This window comes from Capra hircus, unplaced genomic scaffold, assembly GCF_001704415.2.
Source record: "Capra hircus breed San Clemente unplaced genomic scaffold, ASM170441v1, whole genome shotgun sequence".
Lineage (NCBI taxonomy): Eukaryota > Metazoa > Chordata > Mammalia > Artiodactyla > Bovidae > Capra > Capra hircus.
Window position 1 is genome coordinate 6,284 of NW_017190146.1, and position 6,181 is coordinate 12,464.

General features: G+C 36.9%; 1 pseudogene across 1 annotated transcript; it reads right to left on the reverse strand.

Moving 5' to 3' along the window:
- Positions 1 to 4,017: 4,017 nt before the first annotated feature.
- On the reverse strand, positions 4,018 to 5,966 carry LOC102179082 (annotated as a pseudogene). The gene has a single exon (XR_001917699.1). The product of XR_001917699.1 is annotated as an S-adenosylmethionine decarboxylase proenzyme pseudogene (transcript).
- Positions 5,967 to 6,181: the final 215 nt, after the last annotated feature.

Consider the following 6,181-nt stretch of genomic DNA (forward strand, 5'->3'; position numbering starts at 1 on the left):
CTGGGTGTACAACTGGCGCCCCTTCTTAGGCGGATGGTGACTGTTTTTGAAGACAATGATCTGCTTTTCTGGGTGCCTGATGTCCTCTGCCAGCATTCAGAAGCTGTTTTGTGAAATTTACTCAGCATTGAAATGTTCTTTTGATGAATTTGTGAGGAAGAAAGTGGTCTCCCCGTCCTATTCCTCCGCCATCTTAGGACCGTCTCCCTATGTCACATTTTAAAAATACTCAAAAGTTTTTGCATAGCAAAACAAATTATGTCCCATTTGGTTATTTTTTAGTCAATCTTTGAGGTTGACTAAAAAAGATCATGCTATAATTTTTGTCAAAGCATGTTCTTATGTTTTCCTCCAAGAGTTTTATAGTATATAATCTTACATTCAGGTCCTTAATTCATTTTGAATTTATTTTTGTGTGTGGTGATAAAGAATACTTTAATTTCTTGTTTTTTACATGTAGCTGTCCAGTTTTCCCACCACCATTTATTGAAGATACTGTCTTTTCTCCATGGTATAGCTTTGTCTCCTTTCTTGTAGATTAATTGATCATAACTGTGTCTATTTATTTCTGGAATTCATATCCTGTTCCATTGATCTACATATCTGTTTTTGTGACAGTACCATATAGTTTTGAAAACTGTAGCTTTGTAGTATAGTCTGAAGTCAGGAAGCCTGATTCCTCTAGCTCCATTTTCCTTTCTCAAGTTTGCTTTGGCTATTTGAGGTCTTCTGTTTCTACATATAAATTTAAAAATTTTGTGTTATGAAGAATGGAATTGGTAAAATTTTTGCCATTGGTAATTTGATAGAGATTGCATTGAATCTATAGATTGCCTTGGGCAGTATGATCATTTTGACAATATTGATTCTCTCAATCCAAGAACATGGTATATCTTTCCACCTGTTTATGTCGTCTCAGTTTCTTTCATCACTGTTGAGTATATCACTGTTGCATCCCTAGGTGAGTTTATTCCTAAATATTTTATTCTTTGTTGTAATAGTAAATGTGATTGGTTCCTTAATTTCTCTTTCTGATCTTTCATTGCTAGTGTATAAGAATACAAGAGATTTCTGTGTATTAATGTATCCTGCAACTTTACCAAACTCAGTGATGAATTCTAGTAGTTTTCTAGGGGCATCTTTAGAATTCTCTATGTATAGTATCATGCCATCTGCAAACAGTGATAGTTTTACTTCTTATCTAATTTGAATTTCTTTTCTTTTTCTTCTTTGGTTATTATGGCAAGGACTTCCAATACTATGTTGAATAAAACCAGCAAGAGTGGACATCCTTGTATTATTCCTGATTTGGAAGAAATGCTTTCAGGTTTTCACCATTAAGAATGATGTTTACTTTGGGTATGTCATATATGGCCTTTATTATGTTGAGGTAGGTTACCTCTATGCTCATTTTCTGGAGCATTTTAATCATAAATACTGTTGGATTTGGTCAAAAGCTTTCTCTGCATCTACTGAGATGGTCATATGGTTTTTATTCTTTAAGTAGTTAATGTGGTATATTAAATTGATTGATTTGCACATATTGAAGAATCTTTGCATTGCTGGGATAAATCCAACTTGATCATGTTTTATGATCCTCCAAATGTGTGTTAGACTGTTTGTTAGTATTTTATTGAGGATTTTCATGTCAATGTTCCTAAGTGATGTTGCTCTTATTTAGTCCCTAGGTCATGTCTGACTCTTTGTGATGCCATGGACTGTAGCACACCAGTCTCTCCTGTCCTTCAACATCTCCCAGAGTTTGTTCAAACTCATGTCCTTTGAGTCAGTAATGTTATCTAACCATCTCATCCTCTGCTGCTCTCTTCTCCTTTTTCCTTCAATCTTTCCCAGCATCAGGGTGTTTTCCAATGAGTCAGCTCTTCACATTGCTTTACAATTGTGTGTGTGTGACATCACTGTCTGGTTTTGTTAGGGTGAAGACAGCTTTGTAGAATGGGCTTTGGGAGCATTCCTTCCTCTGCAAGTTTTTGCAAATGTTTGAGAAATATGGGTGTTGGCTCTTCTCTAAATGTTTGATAGAATTCACCTGTGAAGCCATATGGTACTGGAAGCTTGTTTGTTGGAAGATTTTAAGTTGCAGTGTTAATTTCATTACTTGTGAATAGTCTGTTTATATTTTCTGTTCCTGGTTCAACATGAGAAAGTTGTACCTAAGAATGTGCCCATTTCTTCCAGGTTTACCATTTTCTTTTTTTATACAGTTGCTTGTAGTAGTATCATGATCCTTTGTTTTTCTGTCATATCAGTTGTAATTTTTCCTTTTTCATTTCTAATTTTATTGAACTCTCTTCTTTTTTTTTGAATGTCACTAGACAATGAATTAAGCAAATCTTTATTGAAGCTTAAATTGTGGGTACAGAAATACATTTCAAGTGATTTAAATCCAACACCATGAAGAGAGAAATTATGACACCAAAATTTTCCCTCCTCTACCATACATACTAGGATTAATTTAGATTACTACTCAATCTATTTTTCATTTTTTTCTAGGCTTTGTTCCATACAAAATTTGTGCAGGTCTTCAACATGAAATAGAAATCTTTTAAATCTATTAGGGGGAGGAAAATCAGACCTCAAGCCAATAAATATCATCAAATCTACTGGTACACTGCTCAAGAACAAAATCCACTTTGAGCATTGGTCCTCATAATAGCACCAAAACAGTAGGTACTGTGTGTAATTACAGAAAATCAGAATGATCCATTGATTGAAAGCTTCTTCAATGAAGCTTTGAATCAACAATGTGCTTAAAATAAAAGTCAAGTGTTCCAACCACTTGATTTCAAACCAAGCAGATTTTATGTTCAGAAACACTAAAAAAAAAAGTGTTTCCTTCATAAATACAGAAGGAACAAAAGCATCACTGCATCAATCCAGAATCAAAAATTGTTTGAGGACAAGAAGAAATACAAAATTGAGTCAACTTTGCTCTTTTATCAACTGCTTAAATGTCCATGTTAGCAAATACAGCTAAAAGATGCCAACGCTTTTATGCCTGTATTTTTAGGTCATTTCCCATCAATGATTTTGGAATTTTGTGTGTACGTTTCGTGGATAGCATTCTGCTGCACTGAGTATGTCTGAATAACCTTAACAGTTCTCATTCATCACCTGATCCTATTCCATGGTGAAAGGACAAACAAGCAAGAGGAACCAAGCCGGAACACTATTACATGTATCATAAAGTCACAGATCTTTTAAGTCACAAGATGGAAAAGACGTTGAATCTGCTTTGAACCAAAGTTCATGGTATATCAACAGAAACTAGTGGAAATGGCTACAAAAGTTAAGGTGAATCATCTGATCTGACTTGATTTGTTGAAACCAATACCTTTACCTTCAATCTCCTCATTAATAAATTGTGATAAAAATTCTTTTGTACTACTTAGCAAGTTAATAAAGACATGGTACTTATGAGAAGCTCATTTCATTTAATGGGGGACACCAAATGGCACAGTTTCCATACAGTTCTGCCAATATTCCCTAGTACCAATCTACGCCTTCTTTGCTAATCAACAATAGTTTATTCCAAAAGAGCTCATGGCAATGAAAAAATGTCAAACTCCATTGACCTTAAAAGAAAATTAAGCCTAGGGTCTACCCCGCCCTCCCCCTCTGGGGTATAGATTAGTATAAAACCCACAGTGTAACAGTGAGGGGGTGTGGTTGGGAGGGGAGACACCATGGTAACAGAAGGAATCAAAGTGATACAAGCACAGGAAGCGGTGTTAAAGTATAAATACACAGAATGGACAGTTTCCTTAGAAGACTTAACTTGTGGAAGAAAAACTAATTGCTGTTGCAAAAACATCTGTATGAAGTAGAAATTGGTTTCAATAACATTAGTAGAGAATATATTCTAGAAAGTGGAGGTAACTGGATGTAAAATCCTGGCAGCAATGAATAGAACAGTCCCAGATGGCTAGGCTGAGGCCAACACCTAATGAGGACGAAAGCCTTGTCTGTGGGGAATTTTGGATGACACCTGGAGAAATATTGCACTGTGCATAAACCAAATTGAATTGTTTTCACAAGTGTTGTAAAGTTTCATATAGTAAAAGGATTTTTCTACATGCACTTCAATTTCACACCAACAGTGGCATAGGATACCTAAACACAAAAGAGAGCATTCATGCAAGATATCTAATTCCTTGATATAATAATGCATACAATTCAAAATGATTACACTATCATTACATCTAGGGCTTTCTGCAACTACAAGGTGGTGGTTATGGAAAGCATGGCCCTTGGTATCAATATCTAAAAAGCAGCCACCACCTTCTATGTGTGTTCTCTTTTTGTGTTTTTTCTTCATGTTTCTTAATCAACTCTGCTGTTGTTGCTGCTTCTTAGCAAAACTGGTAAAAACAAAATTGTAATCATTGAACAAAGCATTCTGGCAATCAAGACGTTTAAAACCTTCAATATTCTGGGGCGAGGAAAGCACTGTGCGACATTTAGAACTCTGATTTACAAACAGGGTGGTCACAAATTTTCCTGGCTTGAAGACTTCCACAACTTTCCTGATCAGGTCAGCATAGGAGGTCTGACTTAAGTTTTTTTCAAAGCTAACATAAGAAAATTCTGGTTCTGGAGTGATGTGAATAGTCCAGTAAGTTCCATCCGATTTCATCCCATTCATTGAATACCCACAAGGATTGAACATTGTGGCATCAATGACAGAACCTGGTATCAGGTCACGAATTCCACTCTCACGAGTGACATCCTTTGCAGTAACACCATCTTTCATGTAGAACTTGTCCATAACTGCTGGGTCAAGCTCACTCATCAGAATTTCCAGGGTTTGATCTGGCTGATTGATTACCCTACTCTCTGGGAATTCCAAAGTATACAAGTACCAACAGTCAGAATTCATGTGTCCCATACAATATGCTGCTCCATTTGGGAAAATTGCATTAAGGAACTTTATTTCTTCCTGGAAATTCCACTGTGGGTACCCTTGGTGAGAAGGCTTCATGAAATTCTTATGAGAATAAAAGAAGCTTTGAATTGAGTCAAACCCACTGTAATCCCTAGCAAGTTTCAACAGGGGAACCAGTGCTTTCAGCAAGAAGGTGGTACCACATGTCTTCAAAATGAAACGTCTCTTGGAAACAAACATGCTACTCTCACTGAGTACATAAGCTTCCTGCTTGTCAGTTTTTGTCACACTTATGATTGAACATTGCACATCCTTCAAAAGTATGTCCCACTCGGATTTTTTAATAATTATTTATTTTTGGCTGTGCTGGGTCTTCACTGCTGTGTACAGGCTTTCTTTAGTTGTGGTAAGCAGGGGGCTTCTCACTGTGGTGACTTGTCTTGTTGCGGGGCACAGGCTCTATGGTGAGTGGGCTTCAGTAGTTTCGGTACATGGGCTCAGCTGCCCTGTGGCATGCGGGATCTCCCCAGGCCAGGGATTGAGCCAGTGTCCTTTGCATTGCAAGGCAAATTCTTAAACACTTGGGATGGTGTGAAGATCCCCAGATCCTTGGTTTGTGTCGGGTTGCTGCCTGGAGAACCAAACCTCCAGCAGTTTCTCAGTCACTTCGAAAAAATGTGCAGCTTCCATCACCGTGAGACTAGCGAACAACCAACAACCACAGAAAATCAAGTAAATTAAATCTCTTCTCCTGCCGCTGCCACCGCCACCGCCACCGCCGCCGCCACTGCAGATTGTTCCAGCTGTGTTACTAAAGATCAGGTTCCTTTTTTTTTTTTTTGCTATAATTTTATATTAACTTTTTTTAAAAAAAAAGGATTAATAAAATTTTCCCGGCTTTGTGTGTGTGGGTAAGTGAAAGTTGAACGTGAGTCTGTTGGAAATAGAGGCAGATACAGCTCAGTCTCTTGTAGTCCACTGTTTCCCTGTTAGAGAGAGTAGAGCGAGCACTAGCTAATGTCGCCAGTCATACTGTGGGAGCCTGAACTCTCTTCTTTGTTGATAAGTTTAGCTAAGGGCTTATCAATTTTTTTTAATCTTCTCAAAGAACAAGCTTTTAGTTTCATTGATCTTTGCTATTTTTTCCTTCATTTCTATTTCATTTATTTCTGCTGTGATTTTTATGATTTCTTTCCTTCTACTAACTTTGGATTTTGTTTGTTCTTATTTATCTAATTGCTTTAGGTGTAAAGATAAGTTGTTTATTTGAGATTT